We start from the raw sequence: 26641 nt of genomic DNA on the forward strand, positions 1-26641 counted from the left end.
GCAAATCCATTCTTATAGCTAGGTTACTTCTCACAGTGTTGTAAGTTTTACCTCTTAAAATGCTTTCCAGATTTCCAGACAATACTTTTTCAGTGTTCGAAATTTATAGCTGAGAATTTTTGTTTGTCAGCTGATTTAGATAGTAGCAATCTCTAGCAAAATATTTCTCTGTGCCAACCATATATTTACAAACATTTAATTGAAAATTATTCATTTGCAACATTTCCTTTTTTAGCTTGCTATTCAAGCTGGTTGCTCTATTTAGATCATCTTTCCATGGTTTTAGGCAGTATTTCCAATAATACCTTGACTTTATACTTATCACAAAGGTCTATAATGCAATCTATATCATCATTCATTATATCAATTAATGCAGTTCTCCTTAAATCACTATTTCCTGCAGATAAAACCATCCAGAAATACTTATTCTTACTGTGAGCCAACCTAACTATTCATTTCCTACTATTCAGCATCCTGTAGGCATTCAGTGCCAAGCTGTTACCCACATTGTTTCTCAATACCTAGTAAGTAGTTATTCATATATTTTAATATAGACTCTCCTATTGTTAGTACTTGTCTAATCATAAGTCCATACTTAGGTTCTCTTTATAGCAACTCCTATTATTAGTACTTGTTTAATCAAAACGCCCATATTTAGGTTCATTTTAGTCCTGCTGTCTCTTACTATAATCATACTCACAGTTAATTCAGATGTATCAGGGTCTCATCTCCTTTCATTTCCATACCCTATCTCTACTAAACGTTGCTTTTACGTTAATAACTCTCTTCATCAGTCATAGTGCCTTCCTCCTTTAAACCTCACCTCACATTTGTAAGCCATGCTAAAGCCCTTGTCCTTCTCTTCCTCTACTTCAGCCTCAGTTCAGTTATATTATCACGCTTTTCTTAAACAAGATGATGCAAATAATATTACACTTCTACTTCATTTGATTGCCTCTTATTCTTCCAAGCCACAATATAGACCTTACCTACCTCCTCATTTTCATTTGTTGTCCCCAAAATTAGTAACATACCATCATTTAATACAGATTCAGCACCATGTATGATCTCAAAACCCACCTCCATTTGACTGTTTAAGTTCTGAGTTTGCACCTCTCTCTCATTATACTCTCTTTGGATTTTCTTAACTATGTACCATCTCATTTCTTACAGCTAATATCAAGTCCCATCATAATATTTTTGTTGGTATACACACTGCATATAGTAAATCTCTTTAAACATCCTCTCTCTATAATGTCATATAAGCTATATATATCAAATTGTTTTATGTCGCTTGCTAAAAGATGCTAAAGAGAGGATAACCTTACTTCGTAATCTCCCATCACGCCTGTCTTGCTTGTCACTTTCATCATGCAAAGATGCGGAAAGAACACAAGCTCACTCTTGCACATTCAGCTTGCCTTCTCTAGCTCAAAATGATAGCACTTTTTAATGTTTTCTTTGTTTTTAGTAAAGAAATCAACAGTAAAAAATAAAAGTACAGTAGCAGCTTCACAATCTCACACACTGGTACTTGTTCACTTTGTCTTACTATAACTCAGCAAGGAGTCATGTTACAGTTCTGCTACTGACTTTATACTTTTCACTCAGCCAGCCTTAATTGACAGCAGAGAAGGGGTGCATATACTTTGCCTCTATCACTCTGAGCAAACTTACAAGCCCACAGAAAGGTAAGTCAAGCCCAACATATAGCTTTTTCCAACACTTTACATGTTTATAGTAAAAGAAAACACTAACAAAAATAGATAAAAGTAGAGAGGCAGTTAACTATGTGGCTTCACAGGTTCCCAATCTTATTAGAGAAGTAAAGACTATTCTGAAATAATATATTTGAAGCTGTAGAATTATTTTTTGAAGTCCAGATTTAGAGCTAGACACAATACTAAGATGACTCTTACAACAGTCTTTAATGGCTTCCTAGTTGCGAGGTATCTACATTATTATTCCATCTGCGTCCTTCTGGATCTCTTATTTGATTTGATATGGTGGATCATGCTATTCTTATGGACCATTTGAAGATTACTATGAGACATCTGGTATAATTCTAGATGATTTGCTTTCTAGATGAACCCTAGAGGGTGCTAGCTGGTGTTAACTCTTCTTCCTCTCACCTTCTGGAATATGGAGTACTACAGGGATCAATTCTTAGTCCTCTTTTCTTCCCCATATAATGACTGCCACAGGAGGAGCCCTAGTGATCTAGTGGCTAGGATTTGGTGCTCTCACTGCCATAGCTTAGGTTGAATTCCTAGTTAGGGAATTTATTTGAGATGTCTATAATATTATTGTACTCCATGGAGCGCTGTGATTGCAGTCAAAAAATGGCTAAATTGCATCCTTGTTCAGAGCTGCTTCAGCAAGAGACCTGACCTTAGCAATGTTTTGGGGGTGGTTAACAATGGTTAAGCACCCCCTAAGTACTGTTAACATTGTATCTGCACTAAAAGCAAACAGTGCCAACAGGAAATCAGCAGCTGCATGATGTGTAAATGGTTTTATTTCAACTTTGTTTCTGCCTGCTATCTGCTAAAGTACACCCACTATTTTAATTACAACTACTTCCCTTACCAAGGAATACAAAACAATGTCAACTACTTCCCCAATGCTGTATTGTATATTTGTTATGATTGGTGACCTGATCATAATGCGATGTTATAATGATAGCATCCAGTTTCAACACATGTTCCCTAAGGAGTCTAATCTCCAGGGTTAAATCCTCTGAACTGGATATTTCTATTATAAACTCATTGCTGAATTTGCTGTCTTCTCCAAATAAACTCCATTACTATGAGTATTACTAGCATTAATCTATTGTGTGAATCAGTGCACTGCTCTGTCACTCTTTGAAATAGAGTATTTTCCTCCTCCTAATTTTCATTAGCAATATCAAACAGCCTTCTCTGATGCCTGCCATGCAGAAGTGGTAAACTCTTTCAAAGCTTGTGACACTTCTGTGATTACAAACAAGATGACAACCAGTCCTAACAAGGTACCCCTAACAGTTTTGTGTCTGGTTTGCATGTCACTAGATGACAGTTTGATAAAGAGTAATGGCTTGGAGAAAGTGTTTACTGAAAGCATTCATGTGTTTTTCTCAGCTGGGAGGGCTATAAAGATAGACACAATCAAATAGTATTTACTAACAGCAGAGGCTATACCATGCATCTTAGCATGACTAACCTTTCTTTTTGGTTAACTTTAGCCTGTCTGTCTGGCTATCAACTTAGAACTTGTCTTCTTATTAGGAAGCAAAAACTTCAATATTTAAAGATGTACATAGTTTGTGTGTTATTATTGTTAATAGGTTTCGGGAGGTTGTTTGTTTTGTTTGAGGGTTTTCAAAAAACAAAATGTTATGTAATTTGTTACATAGGCTCAAACAGATATGAAAAGAAACAACTGTATAGGTTCATAGGTTCATAGGCTGGTACTAGGCTATCGGCCCTAGGGCCTATACAAGCCTAGCCATAACAATTCCCTGGCTATTATTTCCCACACTATTTACTTCCCTGGACCCCTGTCTAGCAGGGTGACTGACATGATCCCCGGGGTGAATCTTCTTTCTCCCATCCAATTGTCAAGGTTTCTTTTGAAGAGGGCCAAAGAGGCACTCTGCTTGACATGTACGGGTAGTCTATTCCAGAGTCTGGGAAGTCTCTGGGTCAGGAACCTATCCCTCCAGCAGGTTTTATTTATTGTGATGACAAGGTTTAGATCCCTGGAGCATGTGGCTCTGAAGGACTGGGATTTCTTTAAGTGTAGCATGTCCAACAGCTCTGGGCTTGACATGGCCTTGTATGTTAAGCAGAGATCATCTCTGAGTAGACGATATGCGGCAGAGTATAGCTGGATTTTTTTAAGGCAGTCAGCATAGAGCATCTGCTTTAGGCCTGTGATTCTTTTAGTGAGGTATTTCTGTGGCCTTTCCAGTTGTTGCAGATGTCTTGAGAGGTACATACCAAATGGGGCGTTGTATTCTCTAATGGGTCTAATGAGGGATGAGTACAGTGGGACAATGACCTCCTTTTTTCTGGATGAAAATCCCTTAGTGATGAGGTGTGCCACATAGAAGGATTTCCTGACTGTTGTGGCGACATGGTTATCAAAGGTGCGACTACTGTCCACCTGTGTCCCTAAGTCTCTTATCACACTTTCAGTGTTTAGTGTACTGACACCTATGTGGTAATTCACGGGTACATGTTTTTTCCCAAAGGGGATAACTATACATTTCTTGGCATTGAGCTTGAGCTCATGGCTCTGGCTCCAAGCATCTGTTTCTATAAGGCTCTTTTGTAGAGTATCTACATCATTTGGAGATTCAATAACGGCTCCCAGTTTGCAGTCATCTGCAAACTTTGTTAGCCAGAGTCCCTTACTGTTGGGCTGTACTTCAGAGAAGTAGATGCCATATAAGAGCAGTCCGAGGACTGAACTCTGAGGTACTCCACTTGTCACTTGTCTGGAGCTGGATTTGGAGTCAGCTACTTTTACAGGGTGGGTTCTGTCAGTAAGCCAGTTGGCAACCAATCGAGTGCTGTAGGGATTAATGCCCAGCTTAATAAGTTTATCTATGATTCCTGAGTGTGGGATGGTGTCAAAGGCCTTGGTGAGGTCCAGATAGGGTGTGTGGACCACCTTACCCTCATCCACGGCTCTGGAGACTGATTTGAAGAAGTCAATCAGGTTCAGGAGACAAGATCGGCCCTTCACGAGCCCAAACTGGGTGGCGTCCAGTGTTTGAAGGTTGCCAATGTCTTTGTTTATAAGTTCCATGAAAATACGTTCCATGGCCTTGCAGATCAGGCTCATCAGACTGATGGGGCAGTAGTTCCTGGGATCCAAGGTGGATCCCCCCCTTGTGGAGTGGGATAACTGTAGCTGTGCGCCACTCAGTGGACATGAAGCCTGAAGTGAGAGTATGATTAAACATGACACTTAGGTGAGGTGCCAGTTCATTTTGTAGTTCATGTAGTACACAGCCCGGGATGTCATCTGGTCACATGGCTGCTGTATTCTTAGCTTTGGAGAGTGTGTTTGTTACCTGTGTGGCCATTATTATCGAAATTTGACAATCTTCTGGTATTGAGATGGGCTGTTTAGGGGGTGAGAGGGGGGTGAAGTTGGCACTGAATCGATATGCCAGGATATTGGCAATATCCTTGGGATCAGTATATTTAATGCCATTTTGTTGTAGCTCAGAGCAGATTTGAGCATTGCCATTTAGATTCTTGACATAGTTATAGAATGCCTTGTGGTTATCTTTGGAATCTTTGACAATTTTATTTTCATAACTAGCTTTGGAGGATTTTATGAGGGATCTCAGCTGCTTACTGAGACTAGTAAGGGAGTTTTTTTTTGCATCCTGGGATTTTCCTCTTTTCTGCAACAGTTTCTTCCTTTTGTTGTAAAGTTTGTTTATGGCAGGGGACCACCAGATTGGCTTTCATTTTTTGGAGGAGAGCATCTTGGTTCAATTTGGATGGCACGATTCATGCATGAGTGGATGTGCTCGCACAGTGCCTTAGTGTAGGATTCAGCAGTCAAACTTTCAGTTCCCATCGGCATGGGTGTCATGAAGTTTGTCATTTCTGACTTGAGTAGCATGAAGTTGGCTTTGGAGAAGTTTTTTATGGAGGTTTCCTTACTGGGGGGTGGAGGTAGGATGTGGATGTTAAGGGTGATTAGCTTATGGTCTGACCTGACCAACGAGGGGGAGACCATAGCTGTGGAGCATAGATTTCCCATGTTGGTAATGACCAGGTCTAGGATATTGGAGCCCCTGGTGGGACTATGGATTAATTGATCCAGGGCATTGGAATTTATGAATTCCAAGAACCGTTGGGCAAAGGTGTTGGTACAAGAGTAGTTTTCCCAGTTAACGGCAGGGTAGTTGGAGGTATAAAAGACCAACCATCCAAACATTATGTGTATGTAACATAAAAGTTGAAAATAGAAATTTAACAAAAATGCAGTTATACATAAAAGGTGGTAATAATAACTATATGAGAAAATGATGCTTTCTGTAATGCCTTTCAATCTGAATGGTCTTACAGATAAATATAAAAAAGAAAGAGTAGTGAACTATATTAAAAATGTAGAGTGCAAATAGCTATGCTCCAGGAGACACACCTGGAAGGAACTGAACATGTGAATTTAAAAAGAAAGGTTTTCAGGAATGTTATTGAGCAGAAAATCTGGGGCAAAAGAAAAGAGGACTACTTATTTTAATTGCAAGATGAGCTCCAATAGTGATACAAGAGGGAAAAAAAGATAATAATGGAAGATATAGTACTAAGGGGCTACTGGCAAGGAAGGAGGATTACACTGGCGTCCATTTACATGCCACCAAAAACTGCTATAATGAAGCTTAAGAAAATTCTGGGAAAAATAATCATCTTTCAGTAGGAATATTACTTATAGGTGGAGACTGGAATTTGGTTTGCAACAATGAAGATGTGTAAAGGGGTCATAGAAGGGAACATATAACAAAAGAAGGTAGATATTTGAAGAAAGTTATGAAAATGTTTGGCATGGAAGATGTGAATTTAGTACTAGGAGTTCTGAGTGAATTTACATATTACTCTCCAAGATACAAAAATTGGGCTAGGCTAGATAAAATGTATATCTCACAGGAACACTTTCATTTAATTGAGGGTCTTGAAACACACCCAATAACTATTTCAGGTCATGCGCCAGTAGTAACTAAAATAAAAACACAAGGTACTGAAATAAAAATGAGGCACTGGTGCTTTCCCACCTATTGGCTGAAAAGAGAAGAATTTAAGGAATGGGTCTTGGAATTAATTATGGAGTTACTTGAGAAGATAGAAATTTCTTCTGACACTATAGCTAGGGAGTGAGATAAAATTAAAGTGAAGTTTAAAACTAGGGTGGAAATAAGGAAAATTTATATATGGCTAAGAAGTAACAATAATTATTTAGATGGGGCTGACAAATGTTAAAGTGTTGTAAAATTGGAGAATCTCTCAGAACAAGAAAAGGAACAACTGCAGAATATAAAGAGAAAATAAGGTATTACCTCAATAATATGCATGAGTTTAGGAAGATTACTGTTGAGCAACTGTTTTTTGATAATAATTCTAGATCACAAAAATATTTAGTACAATGTTTCAGGCAACAGAAAGTGGAAAGGACTAGCATCAAGCTTAGGGAGCCTATAACAAGGAAGATAACAAGAGATCATGTAGAAGTATTAGAAATATTTCAACAATTTTATGAAGGTTTGTATAAAGCAGAGAAATGTGGAATTCAAAAAGGTACAAATGAAAATGTTTATGGAAGAATTAAATATGCCAAGGTTAGATGTAGATGAGGTTCAATTGCTAACAGAATAGGGAGAGATGAGACAAAAATGGCTATTTATAACCAATCTACAGGAAAGTCCCCAGGAATGGATGGTATTCCTGTGGAAGTTTGGAAACTAGGAGAAAAAACTGATACAGATCTGAAAGGTTTTGTTTAACAGTATTTTAAGAGGAGTAGAAGTACCAGCATTCTGAAAGAAGGCAGTGCTAATGGTGATATCTAAAGAGAGTAAAGATCCATCAGATCCAGCTTCATACAGACACATTTCAATATTAAACCATGATTATAAAGTGTTTCTGTCTATAATGGTTAAAAGAGTGGCAAAAGTGATACCAAAATTGATAGATATGGAGCAGTGTGGTTTTGTGGAAGGGAGGCATGCATTTGGATAATATTAACAGAACACTGAGGGGAGCAGAATGTAAGAAAATACCACTGTTACTGGTGGGTCTTGATGCAGAGAAAGCATTTGACAGAGTAGACTGGGACTTCATGAGCAGAGCAATGGAAGTATTTGGTTTCCCTGATAAAATTATAAGGTTGATTAGGAGTATATATGAGGGATCGGTGGCAAAAATTAAAGTGGGTGGGGTCCTCTCTGATAACTTCTGCTTGAGTAGAGGAACTAGGCAGGACTGTCCACTTCCCCTTTGTTGTTTACATTATATTTGAAACCATTGACAAAGAAAATAAGGGACTCAGAAATTCAAGGATATAATTGGTATAGTAGTCAGGAAAAGCTGGCTCTATTTGCAGATGATATTATTTTATACATGTCAGAACCAGTAAGATACATTACAGTATTGTGGAACATTTTAAAACAGTTTCATATCTTCTCAAGATACAAAATTAATGAAGCTAAAACAAAGGCAATAGTGGTAAATTATGTAGCCACACACATGAATTGGTCCAATAATATCCAAATTTATGGGGACATAACAAAATGAAGTATTTAGGAGTATGGATTAGAAATTATTCTATTGTGGCAGCTAAAAATATGCAGGAAGAGACTAAACAGATGATAATACAAAAATTGAGAAAATGGAAGCTTTGTTATATGGATATGGGTACTAAGATACAAGCAATTAAAATGGTATTAGTCCCTTTAGTCTTATACACAGGCCAGGCATATTTTTATTAACCAGAGGAGAAACTGTGGATAGCAATTAAAAAAGAGTTAAAGGATTGTATCTGGGAAGGGAAGACATCAAGGGTCAAGTGGGATAAGCTGATTCTTCCAAAAGAACAAGGCGGACTAGGATTACCCAATTCGCGGGAGTGGGGGTATTTTAGAATATACAGTTAAGACTCTTATATATAGCACAAGCAGAAAACTATAATTCAAAGTGGAAAGAAATAATGATGATATGTGGGGAAGCTCAATAAATAAGGAGAAATTGAGATTTTGGACAGACTCTTAAGGACAACAACAAAAATCATATAAGAGTATTATATTCATAAAATAGCAAGGAGTATTCTAAGAACTAAACCAGCACAAGAATGGAGAAAAGAGAGTCTGACAATAAGGATGACTGTGGTTAGGGATACAGATAATAGGCAAAGGGGGGGGTGGAATTTATTGCAGAAAATTGGTAAAGGAACCAAGGTATTGGGAGCAAATAACTAGAAAGGGAAAGGTAATAGAATGGGAAGAGGCCAAGAATGTATTTGAACTGCAGGTTAGAGATTGCCTTCCCTATCAAAGATTGATGACAGAGTATAGGCAAAGAGAAAGCAATAAGGGGACCTAAATGGAAGACCAGCACTGGTAGAGTTTTTAATAGAATCTAGAACAGAGGTTGCCATCAAAAAAGGAATAATCAGTAGAGCATACAAAATATTGCATGATAATTTAGACTCCAAAGAATTTTTCCTCAGGTGGATAGCAAAGGTTGGAGATGTGACAGGCAAGAAAGAGGTGGCTGGGAACATATTTATTGGGAGGTAATGATCTGGCAGACTTTAAGGATTCCCTGCGGACTGCTCTGTTGGAGATGCTGGGAGAGCAGATTGGATTGACTGGGAAGATGATTTTTTGAGCTATGATACAGAATCAGAATTGTCTAGACATTGTAAAGCCTTGGCTGAGTCTAATTATGGTGGCTGACCAAAAAACAATTACTAGAAAATGGAAATCAAAGTTTAGACCAACTTTACTAGAAGTAGTGAATATAGTAACAGAGGTAAATCAACTGGAATTGGGATCTTTAGAAAAGGGATGGAGCAAACTACATAGGAAAAAATGCGAATTGTGGGAAAAATACATGCAGAGAAGGAACAAGGGTTAAAAGGCAGGATTTGAATGAGCCATATAATGCTTACCTGACAATGACTGGATAGATTATAAGTGATATATAATGTTCGTAACTACAGTTGTTTCAATGGTGTCTGTGATGTATAATGTTTGCAACTAAAGTGGTGTCGATGTTGTTTGTTTTTCATTTATGTATATATATATATATATGATTGCTGATGTTATACATGATAATTTAATAAATATGTTTATTGGAAAAGAAATAATATGACCGCCAGTCCTATTTTCATTTTCATCTGCATCGTTAGCTTTTCCTTAGCATGAATTTAATGTGGGTGTAGCACTTTATTAAACCTTTCTGCACATTCAAATGATAGACAGATGTCTTCAGCTCTTTAACTTTGAAACGGTGACATAAGTGAAGCATTACTGTTTACATAAAGGAATACCTTAGGTAGTAAGTTATTCCTTAAAGTTACCCACTCTGGAGCATTTGCATGGCTTATTCCTCTATAGTACAAAGTGCACATCACTGCAAATACTCTTCAAATTAGAAATGGCTTTACATAGAATAGATGGGTCATGCCATTTAAAACATAAGAATAGAATCTTAAGCTTAAATATATCACTAGTCAGTACTACATTGGAGCTATTTGTAGCACAAAAATAAAAGTTATTGGATTTAGAAACTATCAACTATGTAAGCATCTAAACAATTGAAAATTACAAGGTGAAACTTTTTCTTAGGAAACAAATATATATTGGCATTTGGCTATCACTGAATGAAAATTAAAGAGTGTGATAGTTCGAAAACCCTGTAAGTTATTCAAAACCCTACTCCACAGCCTTACAATAGTACTTCACGATCTGGTTATTTCATGTTTCTATATATACTGTAACAAGTGTAGTGCTATTAAAATTCTGTTTAAGCTTCATAATATAGACAGTAAAGGAACTGTTCTTCAAATGTCTGAAATGAAATTGTTCAGTGTTTCCTCTACATAAAAATATATTTGGCACTACCATTTTAAGAGCCTTTGTTAGTCACATCTAAAGTGCATTACATAACTAGAATGTTTTCTAACATGGTGGTTCTACTTCTGCTGAAGTCCTGAGTAATCTCTGATGCTACACATCATTTCCAACGCATGTGTGCATGTCTGTGTATATCTGTATACATATCTGTATGTGTATATATCTATATATATATATATATATATATATATATATATATATATATACACAAATATACCAACATACATGGGGAGAATGAGAAGTAGATTAGATAATCTATGGACTGTGTGTTTCCATTGCTGAAAATTCTGTCACCTGTTCTACATACGATTCCTAACATTGATTTAACATGTGTATTTCAGGTTTGTCAACACATTTGTCTTATTGCATCATCCTAATCAAGTTTAGTGAGAAAATGATTGCTGGTTTGTACACCCACAGCTTCACAGTTAAGCACGTATTCTGAATTACCCAATGTATTGGGTAATATGCACGTTTGTTATACTTTTAGATTATTTATGCTTTCTGTGGTAGCATTGTCGTCTCACAGTAAGACGTTGTCCTGCTCGATTCTCAGCTAGAATGTCTTCTGTGGGTAGACATGTGTGAATGGGCGTACCTTCGTTGAAGGTTGTGCATCAGAGCCAGCAACTCAGCACATAAAAATCTACTGCCAATCATTAGCGGACCGGAGTTCTGCTGTGGCAACCCCTAACCGGGAAAAGCCAAAAGACACAACATGCTTATTGAGTAAAAGAAGAAGCCATTACGTGATCCACTTGGGATTCTCCAGTTATTTTCCACAACTTATCTGATCTCTCTTCCATCAGAAGAATTTATAATTTTCATATGCTCATATTCTCCTTTTAATCCCTTGTCCAAAGACATTATCAAAAATGCAAGGCTTATATTTATTCTCTCTTTCATAGGTTCATAGGAGACTACTAGGCTAATGGCTCAAGAGTCCTTACAAGCCTATCCAGTTTTACTCAGACTTTATATGATTTTCTATTCCTAAGGGAAAGACAATATGGGTCAGCAAGTAGAGTTTTGACTATTTGTATAAACTACCTCTGTCCATAAGGGACATTTGTGCTCCCCATGGAGTGAATCTGCAATTTGTCATCCATTAGTCCAGACTGCACTTGAAGATGGTCAGGGAAGGGCTCTGCATCACATGAAAAGGAAGCCTATTCCAGAGCAGGGGGCAATCTCTGAGACAGAGATTACTAGCTTTTACAGGACAGTAATAATTTGCATTCTCTCTCTCTACCCTCCAGTACACTGGGATATTCTTTTGTCAGGAATGCTTATTTTAACTGGAACATTTCCTTTAAAATTTATCCTGATCTTATGTCAGCCTACTGGCACTAATCACCTGCCCTCTCCTAGTATTCTTTTCAACCGAGGGCAGATGTATACTTGTAAAATTTAAGTAGTTATTGCAGCATATCATTTTCCTAGTTATTTTAGCATTCAATTTATTATTTTCTTGATATAAAATGATCGTGTACAGTTGTTAGGGTAGAGCTACTGGACCATTTGATTGTAAAATCATTTAAGCCTAGGGTTAGCAGTCTAGCTAGTAGTAGTTGGTGGGATACAATATCAAAGGGCTTTGATAAGAAAAGAAATAGAATGCCCTTTGCTTTTATATTTTATATTTTAGAATTTATATCATTTGTTTAACTGACCTGGAACCCACAAACTGTGAAATATCTGCTTCATTCTAGAATGCGATAATTGTATCATCATGGAAATAAATGGGCTCCTTCTTAATACAGAATGAAAAACATTTGTTAATGACCGATATAGCAGTAACAAGTGCACCCAAACATATATACCAGTGTAGCATAAATATACTGTTAATCTATACAATACTGCGTTGACTGCGGTGGATCAATTAATTCTATAACCTATGTAACAGGAAAGCAGATAACACTCTTAAAATGAAAGAACGTATCACTAACTCATTAAACAAATCTTGCTTAAATAAAATGGATAAATTGTTCATTAAACTGATCAGGCTATGAAACTACAACATTACCAAAATGTGGGAAGAAAAACAATATATATTTTATTCATGTCAGAAAGCTACAGGAGAAACAAGGACTAAAGTATATCATTTGAAAATAAATTAGTAGCATCTGATCCTCATTTAATTGCAGATACCCTAACAAGACAAATTCTGCACCAGGTTCAAAAAACTAAGCTTATACATACTACTTATGTCTTCTGAGGCTAACACGGTCCTCCAACATTAAACTGGAAATGGTAGCCAAAGCAATAAAAAAGTGTAGGATCATTGCCTAGTAGTTTTTAATGTACTCATAGCAGTTTCTTAAATAACATATGGAAGAATCCAATGAAGCTTTTACATCTGGCTAATAAACTCATTAGAACAGAACATATTCTGAATGTCTAGCAACAGGCATAGTGGTACGAACACATCAGGGAGATAGTGCATCAGGGCTTAACAATTACACATCTTTCAGCCTTACTTTTATTCATTGCAAACTTATATGACAGGTAATAAGGGAACTTATCCCAAAAGGCACTGGTGAAGTTACAATAATAAACTTAAATCCATATGGATTTCTAAGGGAAGACTTTTCCTTCTTAATGTGGTACATTTTTGCAGAGTTGGCATGGAAATGGATGAAGTTTTGACCACAACCTAGACCATACAAAGGACTTTAACATAGTCCCTGTCAAAGGTCATTTTATGCAAACTTATTTAACTCAGAGCTAAACATTAAGTGATTCATAGGGTAGGTAAATGTATAAAGGGAGAACACAAAATACAAAATAACAGGCTACTCTGCTCCGAGCCTACTGAGGTGTTCAGTGGGATCCCAAAAGGCACAGTGTTGGTGGAGCTTAATTGTCTTTACTACAGATGTAAAAATTACTTCAAGCCAGACTGAACAGAACCAACCTTAATGCAGTGAAACAGTCTTGCACTCAATGTAAGTAAATGTATTGTTGCCAAATTTAGGAAAAAGATGTATACTTTGATTAAATTATTAATGAAGACACTAAAGGTCACAAATAAAGCAAAAAAATGAATACCATCAGTTTGGAGAACAAATTATTTTGACTGATGCACTGCAACCAAAATCAGAAAGACTTGCTCTGCAGCAACATCTCATGCCTAGAGGTATAACCAGTAAATTGAAGAAAGTCCGTACACCTGTGTGCTTCACTGGTCATGACTTTCCTAGAATATAATGCTGCATTCCTCAGCCTAAATTTAAGCCATAATGGCACAATGGTTACAGTTCCTTCTTCACAGTCTTAGCATCTCTAGTTTAGTTCCCAAATGGGGTGCCTTCTCCTTGGAGTTTACATTTGTTTTTGTTTCCATGTGGGATTTTACTGCATCTTTACATTTCCTGCGATCCTCTAAATTACCTTTTGGTGTGTGTATGTGGCACATGTGAGGGACTGTGCATACATAGACTGTCATCCTGTTCAGTATTAGTTTCACTGCCTTAAATCAATTGAATTTGGGGATAGGCACTGTCTGCTCCACAGTATTGAACTTAATAAGAGAGGTATCAGAATGAATAAATGAATGAAGTACAAGTCACCTGACACAGAGATTCATAACAAAGAAATAAAGGGATTGGAAACCATGGACTACCTTTGTTATGTGTATATCACAGATGTCCCATCCATAAAACTATGCCAAGCCCAATTCTATCTGAAAACATATACCTGGAATGTACAAGCAGTCATCACAAGATCCAGTACATTACTGCTTAAAAATTAACATAAAAAAGAAATGATAAGAACTCATTTTCTAATATCTTTCAAAACTGTAAAATAATTTGCCACTTCAACTAAAGATAAGCACCTTATGAGCAGTATTAAAAAACCTTTATAGTTATATGGATAATGGGTGCTCAGTGACACAGCAAATAATGTCATCGCCTCACAGCAAGAGATTACCCAGTTTGATTCTTAGCTGGGATGCCTTCTGTATAGAGGTTGCATGCCCTCCCTATGTTAGTGTGAATTATCTTCCAGGTGCTCTAGTTAACTCCCACATTCCAAAGACATGCAGTAGGTGGATTGGGCACTCTAAACTGGCCACAGGAGTGAGTGCATGTGTGAATGTGTGGTGTGGAAGAACTACAGCGGTATGGCTAGCCACCCAGTGCTATACACCTTAGCTCTAGATCATTGTCACTGTTGAAATAACACCCTGGCTGCATGGGAAAAAATGGGAAAAAGGAGTTGAGGATGGATGGACGGATGGATGGATGGATGGATGGATGGATGGATGGATGGATAATGGGTTTTTCAGTACAAAGTAATGACAATGATGCTTCTCAAAGACCAACAGGTCATAACCTTGGCACCAAAACCAACAAAGCTGTGCATACCTTGATTAATCCTTTACCAGAATATAATGCTCCAAGAGTGGGCTATCATGCTTACTCAGCCTCCTCTCACTTCTGTCACCATAGCTTCAGTTTCCCCGTTGTCAGTTTGTCCTCAGTCTGAACAATGTGTTACCGATTGCTTTTCCATCAATGTGCCTGTGGGATATAAACTGTCGATCTTGCCTAATACAGCTGTGTGAGTTTGTGATCTAATCTAAATTTACAAGTGTGCAACTTTATAAATTAGAATATTTTTTATATGGAGAAGAAGAGATATTTTAGGCTACAATACTAAACTGAAAATAACTTTACTCTGTATAGTTCATGTATGACATGCAGCATTGCAGAAAACAAATGTAACAATTATGGTTTTCAAATGAGCAGATGTGGTTACTTAAGCGTCAGATGTATATTTTCAAAAGAATAAGATACATCTTTACCTTTCTACTCATGAGAACTGAATTAAGACTAGCAAATGCAATACTGATGAAAGAATAGAGCCATTGTGCTACATGATAGCTTTTGTCATTTGTTATAGGGAAATAAAGTGTCTATACAGGTCAGTGGTTTGCATTTTGCTCGCTGTTGGACAAAAGCTGTGGTCTCGGAATGGTCTGAGAGGCATCAAATGATAAACACAAAATACACACGGTAATCAAAGGTTGGTAGATAAAATTTAAATCCAAGAAAAAACAAAAAAAATAACCACCTTGGCTGAAGTTATAAACTTTAATCATTCAGATAAGCACTTTTGAGCTAACTGTACTTTATCAGGCCATAAAATTTTCTAGAAAACACATGTTGAATACAAACAATCATTACAATTCACTGATAAAATTCAATGTCACCATGATGATCTGTTAGAAGTTAATGATGTAACCTTCTACCTTTAAGTGCTGGTTTCAAGGGTATATTCCCATTAAGGCCATAGCCTTTATCTGCCTGTAATAAAATAATCCATTTTAATTCATCATTTTCTGTCCTATCAGTTAAGCTACCCCCTCTACAATTCACATAACCTAACTGCAGAACCATAAACTCAAAACTTTGTCCACTATTAGTTTTAACATGTTTATTCAAGGTGCTGAATGCTACATCTCTCCTTATATCACCCAAATGTTCTAAAATTCTCTCTTTCAAGTTATGATTAGTTTTCCCTACATAGAAACACAATCAGTCCCTACACATGGCTAAAAAAACTAAATTTTTACTCTTACAGTCTGCATATATCCAGGGGGAATATTCTATTGTTGTTAAAAGTTGAACAGATTATTTTTTTGTAGTTATAGATCCACATGCTTTACAAGATATACACTGGTATGTTCCCATTCATAGGTTCATAGGTTCATAGGTTTATACTAGGCTATCTGCCCTAAGGCATTTATAAGCCTAGCCCAAAGTTTTGTGGCTTACGCCACCCCTTATATGAAAAAATACTGTGCCCATTAGTTTGTTGTGCCTCTGTCCAGCAGTGCCACAGAGATGATTCCCGGGGTAAACCTATGATCTCCCATCCACAGGTCAAGATTTCTCTTGAACAGAGCCATCGAGGTGCTCTGCCTCACATGGACTGGGATTTTATTCCACAGCATAGGGAGTCTCTGAGTGATAAATCTATCCCTCCAGCACGTCTTATTTATATCCGTGCTAAGGTTTAAGTCACTTGCTCTAGTGGTTCTGGTGGATTTGGATTTTTTGAGGTGGAGCATGTCCATTAATTCAGGGTTGGACATGGCCTTGTATGTCAGGCACATGTCGCCTCTGAGCAGACGGTATGCGACTGAATAGAGCTGGAGTTTCTTCAATCTGGCAGCATATGACAGATTTTGGAGTCCCTTTATCCTTTTGGTGAGGAACTTTTGGGGTGTCTCCAATCGCTGCAGATGTCGGGTGAGATACATCCCGAATGGGGCATTGTACTCGATCATTGGTCTGATAAGTGAAGAGTACAGGGGAACAATGACCTCACTAGATCTGGATGTGAATCCCTTCATGATCAGGTGGGCAACGTAGAAGGTCTTTCTAACCACTTTAGCAACGTGAGTATCAAAAGAAAGGTCACTGTCAACCTGGGTCCCCAGGTCCCTGATAACCTCTTCTGTGCTTAGTGGATTGCCACCTATATGGTAGCTTGGGGTTACCTTGTTTTTCCCGAAGGGTATGACTATACATTTTTTGGCGTTTAACTTCAGGCCATGGCTCTGGCACCAGCTATCAGTTTCCGTGAGTCCCCTCTGAAGGATATCAGTGTCCGATGCACTTTCCACTATGGCGCCCAGTTTGCAGTCATCTGCAAACTTTGTCAGCCAAAGTCCTCCCATGTTGGCCTGTACTTCAGAGAAGTAGATGCCGAACAATAAGGGGCCAAGGACCGAGCCCTGTGGGACACCACTTGTGACCGGCTTGGAGTCTGACATAGCGCCAACAACTCTAACCCTGTGGGTTCTGTCCTTAAGCCAGTTTGCAACCCATTTTGTGACATATGGGTTTACATTTAAGCTGGTAAGTTTTTCTACAATACCCGAGTGGGTTATTGTGTTGAAAGCCTTTGCAAGGTCAAGGTAAGCTGTATGGACTGCCTTTCCCACATCAATGGCCTTGGTGACTGTTTCGAAGAAGTCGACCAAGTTCAAAAGGCATGATCTGCCCTTGACAAAGCCAAACTGGGTTGGGTCCAATGTCTGCAAGTCCCCTATATCTTTGTTTATGAGGTCCATTATGATCCTCGCCATAGCTTTGCAGACTAGACTTGTTAAGCTTATGGGGCGGTAATTACCAGGGTCCATAGAGGCACCGCCTTTGTGGAGTGGGACCACAGTTGCCGTACGCCACTCCCTGGGCACGTATCCTGTGGTAAGGCTGAGATTAAACAGCTGCCTTATGTGCGGGTTTAGTTCCTCATTGAGCTCATGTAGCACACAGCCGGGGACACCATCCGGTCCCATTGATGCTGTGTTTTTAGCTTTAGAGAGAGCAGCTTTCACCTGCGCATTTCAGATGTCTGGGAGGCTACACTCTGCTGGGATAGTTATCTCTCCTTTGGGGGGGGAGAGGGGGGAGAAGTTTGCACTGAACCTGTCTGCCAGTATGTTGGCAATGTCTGTGGGTTCAGTGATTTTTGTATCATTTTGGACTAATTCTGAGCATATCTGGGAGTTTCCACCCAGATTCCTAACATAGTTGAAAAAGGCTTTATGACTGTCTTTTGAATCCATGGCAATTTTTCTCTCAAAATTGGCCTTAGTTGATTTTATGAGTGCTCGTATTTTTTTACTAATAATGATCAGGGGTGACCTCCCTTTTATGGATTTTGTTCTATCATGTAATAGCTTTCTCCTCTTATTATAAAGTTTGTTAATGGCTGGGGTCCACCAGACTGGACGTTTGCCCTTGGTGGAAAGAGTCTTGGTTTTATTTGGGATTGCCTGATCCATGCAGTCCTGGAGGTGTTCATAGAAGGCATTTGTAAGGGCTTCCACAGCTTGGGTTGTGGTTTCCACTGGCTCAGGGGCCTTGAAGGATACCACACCAGTCTTGAGTAGTGTGAAGTTTGCTTTAGAGAAGTTCTTCACTGTGGTCTTTTTTGTTTGGGGTGGGGGCAGGATGTGGATTTCCAGTGAGATTTGTTTATGATCAGATCTCACCAATGAGGGATATACTTCCGGTGTGGAGCATTTTGTCCCCATGTTTGTGATAATGAGATCTAGTATATTTTCTACCTGAAATTGGTCCATATTTCTTTTTTATCTTTCATACAACTCAATCATCTTTTTAATGACAACTTATTCTTAAAACAGAAGCCAAGAATATCATCTATCACATATTTTAGCCCTTCATCCGCTAACAGGATAGGTCAGTTCTTTCTTATAATATTGCATATCATACTAATATAGCTGGAATAAGTTATAATGACCTTTACATTATTTTAATTAACCATTTACAACTATTCAGAATGTCTTCATTCTGTTTCTGTTTATATCTATTAGAAAAATAGGGTTTCCCTTTGTTATTTCTCATTGACCTAACTTGATTCACTGATTCATACACTTCATTATATTTATACACCCTTTTTATAAATTCATTACTCATGGAATAAATGCTTTTTCTGATTCAAAATCATTGGTATACAACATAGAAGCTTGTAAAAATTGCCCTTTCAGTATGTTTTTTACAAATGTAATTAGAGTGCATACTTGTACGATATAAAGTTTTAGTTTTTCAGCAAGTCTTCCTGAAAATACCTGTATTGAGACTCCTCATTTCATCTTTCAAAATTCTTACATCTAGGAAATCAGTGCTATCATATGAATTATTAATTGTAAACCATAGAAAATTAGTACTTCTATTAATCCCATCCACAAACTCTTGAAGTTCCTCAGATGAACCACAGTATAACGGAAACACTTCATCAACAAATCTCTTATAATATACTATATTTTCATTAACCATATTTTCTACTAAAATATTCTGTGTCTCCCAAAAAGCCATCACCATATTAGCATAGCTGTTGGCACATGCAGTGCCCATGGCTATGCCATTATTCTGGAGATAAAATTCACCATTAAAAATAAAAACATTATGTTCTAAAATCAACATTAATAGCATACAAACGAAAGTAATCTGATTCCTAGAATAATCACTACAGTTTGTTAAAAATTGTCTAACTGCTTCTACCCCATAATCATTGAGAATCACTATAATAAAAGTAGAGATATCCATGGTTAAAAGAATAAAACATGATAAATCATTAACCTGAACAACACACTTATACAGGCCTTCCAAGAAATCTTCAATGTCTTTTAATAGAGCTGGGGCCTTATCCAATACCGGTCTCATACTATCTTCTACATAAATAGATAATGGCTCTGTCACCCATCCCCGCCCCCTACACAATAGGTCCCATTGGCGGCTCTTCGACAATAAAACACATATACAACTCATAAGTCATAAGTCCTCTCATCAGCAAACCATATAATTCTTCATGTACTTCTTTAATTAACTTTTTACCATTATTTAAAGTCTGTTTATAGGTTAACAAGTCCGATAAATGCTGCTACGTACTATTATGATAAAAAGATTTGTCCAAGACCACAATAAATCCACCTTTAAAAAGTTAATTAAAGTAGTACATGAAGAATTATATGATTTGTTGATGACAGGACTTATAACTTATGAGTTGTATCTGTATTTTAATGTTGAGGAACCTGTTTTCCAGTTATGCATGGTCTTTCTAAAATTCATAAACATCTTACTGACCTACCATTGAGATCTACAGTGTCGGGGCAGGGATGAGTTTGTGGATGGGATTAAAAGAAGTACTCATTTTCTAAGGTATACAGTTAATAAATCATATGATATGATTGCTTTCCTAGATGTAAGAATTTCGAAAGATGAAATGGAGAGTCTCAATACAAGTATTTTCAGGAAGACTTGCTGGAAAACTAAAACTTCATATCGTATAAGTATGCATCCTAATTATATTTATAAAAACATACTGAAAGGGCAATTCTTACGAGCTTCTAGGTTGTATACCATGATTTAGAATTAGAAAAAGCATTTATTCCATAAGTAATGAATTTATAAAAAGGGTGTATAAATATAATGAAGTGAAAGAATCAGTGAATCAAGTTAGGTCAATGAGAAATAACAAAGGGAAATCCTATTTTTCTAATAGATATAAACAGAAACATAATGAAGAAAGTTTGAATAGTTGTAAATGTGTTAATCAGAATAATGTAAAGGTCATTCTAACATATTCCAGCTATATTAGTATGATATGCAATATTATAAGAAAGAACTGGCCTATCTTGTTAACGGATGAAGGGCTAAAAAATGTGGAAGGTGATATTCCTGGCTTTTATTTTAAGAATGGGTTGTCATTAAAAAGATGATTGTGTTATATGAAAGATAAAAAGAAATTTGGACCAATTTCAGATATCATAGGAAAAACCCATGCAGGTCGTATAAAGCATGTGGATCTATAACTAATAAAAATGTATTTATTCATCCTTCAACAAAATTATAATATCCCCCCAGGTATATGCAGACTATAGGAGTATAAAATTTGTTTCTTTAGCTATGTGTGTGGATGGCCTGTGTCACTATATAGGGAAAACTAATCATAGCTTCAAGGAGAGAATTTTAGAACATTTGGGTGATATAAGGAGAGATGTAGCATTCAGCACCTTGAATAAACATGTTAAAACTAATTATGGACACAGTTTTGAGTTTAGGGTTCTGCAGTTAATTTATGTAAATTTTTAAGAGGGTGGTACAACTGATAGGACAGAAAATGATGAATTAAAATTTTATTACAGGCAGAAAAAGGCTATGGCCTTAAAGGGAATATACCCTTGAATCTAGCACTTAAAACCAGAAGGCTACATCATTAACTTCTAATAAAGTTACATCATTAACTTCTAACAGATCACCATGGTTACTGATTGAATTTTATCAATGAATTGTAATCATTGTATTTAAAGTGTTTTTTTGTTTTTGTTTTTTTGTTAAATTTTTTATGGTCTGATAAAGTGCAGTTAGCACAAAAGTGTTTACTTAAGTGATTAAAGTTTATAACTTCAGATGAGGTGATTGTTTTTTATGTTTTTTTCTCAGGCATCAATTGATAGCAGCCTAAAAGCAACCAGGGTTTGAAAAAGGGCAGCAGGTAATCTGAAAGATAGGTGTTCACCAGAGGGTTAGTATCTATCAATTACACACCTCCATCTGCCACATATACTAAGAAGAGTTTTATATACCTTTTTCCTGTAACAGTGGTAACAAGGTACAGATTGTAAGGAAGTCTGTAGCTCATCAAGATCTATTACATTACACACCTTGTAAAAGCTAGAAGAGATTCATGAAACACAAATATCATATTTAAAGATACCATTTTGTTCAAGATTTCATTGATTCTGTAAAGTAATTTATAGGTTCATAGGTTCATACTAGGCTATCTGCCCAAAGGCATTTATAAGCCTAGCCCATAGTTATGTGGCTTTCGCCACCCCTTTAGTTTGAATAAAACTATGCCTATTATTTTGCTGTGCCTCTGTCAAGCAGTGACACTGAAGTAATCCCTGGGGTATATCTGCGATCTCCCATCCATTGGTCAAGATTCCTCTTGAACAAGGCCAGCGAGGTGCTCTGCCTCACATGTACTGGGATTTTGTTCCACAGCATAGGGAGTCTCTGGGTGATGAATCTGTCCCTCCAGCACGTTCTATTAATAACCGTGTCAAGGTTTAAGTCTCCCACCCTTGTGGTTCTGAGGGATCTAGATTTTTGAGGTGAAGCATATTCATCAAATCTGGGTTTGACATGGCCTTATATGTCAGGCACAGGTCACCTCTGAGCATGCGGTATGAGACTGAATAGAGCTGGAGTTCTTTCAGTCGGGCAGCATAAGACATATTTTTGAGACCCTTTATCCTTTTGGTGAGGAACTTTTGGGGCCTTTCCAGCTGCTGCAGGTGTCGGGTCAGATACATTCCGAATGGGGCATTGTACTCAATCATAGGTCTAATGAGTGATGAGTACAGGGGACGATGACCTCCCTTGATCTAGATGTGAATCCCTTCATGATCAGGTGGGCAATGTAGAAGGTTTTCCTAACTACTTTAGCAACATGAGTGTCAAACGAAAGGCTACTGTCAACCTGGGTCCCCAGATCCCTGATGACTTCTTCTGTGCTCAGTGGATTGCCACCTATATGGTAGCTAGGGGTAACCTTGTTTTTCCCGAAGGGTATGACTATGCATTTCTTGGCGTTTAACTTTAGGCCATGGCTCTGGCACCAGTTATCCATTTCTGTGAAGCCCTTCTGAAGGATATCTGTGTCAGATGTGTTTTCGACTATGGCGCCCAGTTTGCAGTCATCTGCAAACTTTGTCAGCCATAACCCTCCTGTGTTTGCTTGTACTTCAGAAAAGTAGATGCCGAACAAGAGTGGACCCAGGACTGAGCCCTGTGGGACACCACTTGTGACAGGCTTTGAGTCTGACATGGCTCCAGCAACTCTGACCCTGTGGGTTCTGTCACTTAGCCAGTTTGCAACCCATCTTGTGATGTATGGGTTTACATTCAAGCTGATGAGTTTTCGATGATACCTGAGTGGGGTATTGTGTCGAAGGCCTTTGCCAGGTCAAGGTAGGCTGTATGGACTGCCTTTCCCTCATCAATGGCCTTGGTGACTGTCTTGAAAAAGTCAACCAAGTTTAAAAGGCATGATCTGCCTTTGACAAAGCCAAACTGGGTTGGATCCAAAGTCTGCAAGTTCCCTATGTCTTTATTTATGAGTTCCATTATGATCCTCTCCATGGCTTTGCAGATAAGGCTTGTCAAGCTAATGGGATGGTAATTTCCAGGGTCGGTGGAGGCACCGCCCTTGTGAAGTGGGACCACAGTCGCCGTGCGCCACTCCTTGGGTACGTATCCTGAGGTGAGGCTAAGATTAAACAGCTGTCCTAACTGCGGGTTTAATTCCTCATTGAGTTCGTAGAGCACACAGCCGGGGACACCATCCGGTCCCATGGATGCTGTGTTTTTTGCCTTGGAGAGAGCAGTTCTCACCTGGGTGTTGGAGATGTTTGGGGGGCTACAATCCTCTGGTATAGATATCTCTCCTTTTGTGGAGTTTGCACTGAACCTGTCAGCCAGTATGTTGGCAATGTGTGTAGGTTCAGTAATCTTCACATCATTTTGAACTAATTCTGAGCATATCTGGGAGTTTCCTCCTAGGTTTCTAACATAGCTAAAGAAGGCCTTATGATTGTCTTTTGAGTCCTTGGCGATTTTTCTCTCAAAATTTGCCTTGGATGATTTTATGAGAGCTCTTAGTTTTTTACTTATAATGATCAAAGGTGTCTTACCTTTCAAGGATTTTGCTCTATCTTGTAGTAGCTTCCTCCTTTTGTTGTAGAGCTTGTTTATGGCTGGGGTCCTGCAGACTGGACGCTTGCCTTTGGTACAAAGAGTCTTAGTTTTGTTTGGGATTGCCTGATCCATGCAGTCCTGTAGGTGCTGGTAGAAGGCATTTGTAAGTGATTTAGCGGTTTGAGTAATGTTTACCACTGGCTCAGGGGCCTTAAAGGAGACCACACTAGTTTTTAGAAGTGTGAAGTCGGCTTTTGAGAAGTTTTTCACTGTGGTCTTTTTTATTTCAGGTGGGGGCGGGATGAAGACCTCCAGCGAGATTAGTTTATGATCTGATCTCACCAGTGAGGGGTATACTAACGGTGTTGAACATTGTGATCCCATGTTCGTGATGATGAGATCAAGTATGTTTTCTCCTCTTGTGGGGATGGTGACTAGTTGTTCCATGGCATTTGAGTTTATGAACTCCAGGAACCTTTGGGCTATAGTGTTTGGGCTTGAGTAGTGTTCCCAGTCTATATTAGGGTAGTTGAAGTCACCTAGTATGATGGTGTTTGGAGATACATTTATCCCCTCCAATGTTTTCAGGAAGGCCATGTGAGGTTCCTGAGTTTGAGAGGGTGGCCTGTAACATACTACAAATTGCAGAGCAGTCTTGCCTATGGTTAATTGCACCTGGATGGTCTCCGATGCATTGTGTGTTGCCACCAACCTTGAGGTGTGGGTGTCCTTTATGAATATGGACACCCCCCCTCCTTTCTTGGTGTTGTCCGGATTTTGGGGCCGGAACGCATGATATGAGGTGAAACCTGATAGTGCTGGGGTGCTCTCAGGAGCCTTGAACCAGGTTTCTGTCACAGCACAGACATTGATGTTCTCCATACTGAGAAGGGCCTCGAGTGCGTGCATCTTGAGATTGAGACTTCTGGCATTGAGCAGCATTACCCTTAGTTTTTTTACTTTTTTGTGTTCTAGGGTGGTAGGTTTAGAATTTGAGCCTTGCCTAAAAAGGCACTATGGAGGTGGCAAGAGCCTTTGCCAATATCCGGAAGCCTAGGGGTGACAGGTGCAAGCGTGGCTTGTCCAGCATGTCATCCCAGGCAGACAGACATTGGCTCCCCTTTGAATGACACCAGAATTTAAGCCAATTATTAAAGCTGATCATCTTATCACTGTATTGTGGCATCATTCTAGGTGAAGGTAGGATACTGCTCAAGGTCAGGGTCATACCTGCCTGGGCTACATAATCAGAGAGCTCCTCAATGTCTCTTTTCATGTAGTCCAAGGAGGTACGTCTCAGGTCGTTGACACCAGTGTGGACAATGACTGAGTCATACTTGTACCTGCTGTTGAGAGACCTGAGTGCTTGCGTTATGTGGCGGATTCTAGCACCCGACAGGCAGCTTACTGTGACCTTCTCCTTACTCAGTCTGGTGAGCGGGACATCGGTGTGTCTGACTATGGAGTCACCTATGACAAGTATGTTTGGTGTTGTATTTGGCCTTAAGGGCAGTGACTGCTTTGCACACTGCTTTTGTTGTTTATGCGTTGTTTGTGTGGTGTATTGAGTTTGCAGTTGCTTGGGTGTCTGCTTTGGAGGCCTCTGCTGTTTAGGTAAATTTTTACTCAGAGCCTCCGAGTATATCTTAGTGTGTTTATGTGTTTGATTCAGTGGTGTGGTTGAGTTATGTGAGACTGGTATTGTGGTGTGTGTAGTTGCCTTCTCCTCCTGCCTGGTCCTGCCAGTCCTGAGTTGAGAGAGCTCAGCCTCCAGTCTGGCTAAATAGCTGCATCTCTCACAAGTGTTAGTGTTATGTGGGAGGAGGAGAGGTTGTCCGTGTACATGAGGCAATTGTAACATTGTCTCAGAATTCCCAGATTCACCAACTGGGCAGGAGAGGACGCCAGCATCTGACCCTTCAACATGCTAGAAAGAATTATGAGTTGGTATGAGACAGAAAAGTAGTGGGCTTAGCAGGGAAGTGGGCACTCCTGGGGGTTTTGCTAGTGAGAGATTTGTATAATATAGGAGTGCTTGACCTGCAAAGAGAATGCTTATAAGACAAGGGATATGCTTATAAGACAAGTGCTGAGCTTTTTGAGAAGAAAAAGCTATTTGGAACAAGTGCTGCACTTTTTAGTGAAGGTATAAACTGTTTAGGTTCCTAACAGAGCAGTTCTAAGGGAAAAATTGAAGAACAGACTTTCTGGAGCCAGAAAGAGTTTAACCTTGTTTAACCGGCGCTGCCCGATGCTGCTCTAGTGGCAACTCCGCGCTAATGGCCTCACAGAAACTTTCAAACAGTTCAGGAACAGCAAGCCTGTAACTGAGCTTTTTTAACTCTCAGAAAAGTGGGAAAAAAAGCAAGATTTTTGTTTTTGTTTTTGTTTTTTACAGAGATAGCAGAGGTTCACAAGTAATATCAAGTTATAACAGTGCAGTAAATGACCCCACACAAGAGTGCTAGGTCAAGGACAGAAAATATGCAAGTTTTAAGAAAAAAACGATTTAAGATTAAGTGCAAACAGGAAATTCAGCAAACAGCTTTTGGTTGTGCTCTAAATACAGCTACTAATACAGAAATCAAGTTTAACAAGCCAGAAAATGCTCAAGCTAGGCAGCTATGCAGAAAAACTTAGCAAATAAACAGAGAAAAAATACTTAAAATCTCAAAAGTGGCTCCCTTCTTCTCTCAGCGTTTTTTCCTTCAGTGGCGTAACTACGAGAGGAGAAGTGAGGCAATTGCCTCAGGGCGTCAAG

Source organism: Protopterus annectens, chromosome 6.part1 (assembly GCF_019279795.1).
Source record: "Protopterus annectens isolate FY-2018-M chromosome 6.part1, PAN1.0, whole genome shotgun sequence".
NCBI lineage: Eukaryota > Metazoa > Chordata > Ceratodontiformes > Protopteridae > Protopterus > Protopterus annectens.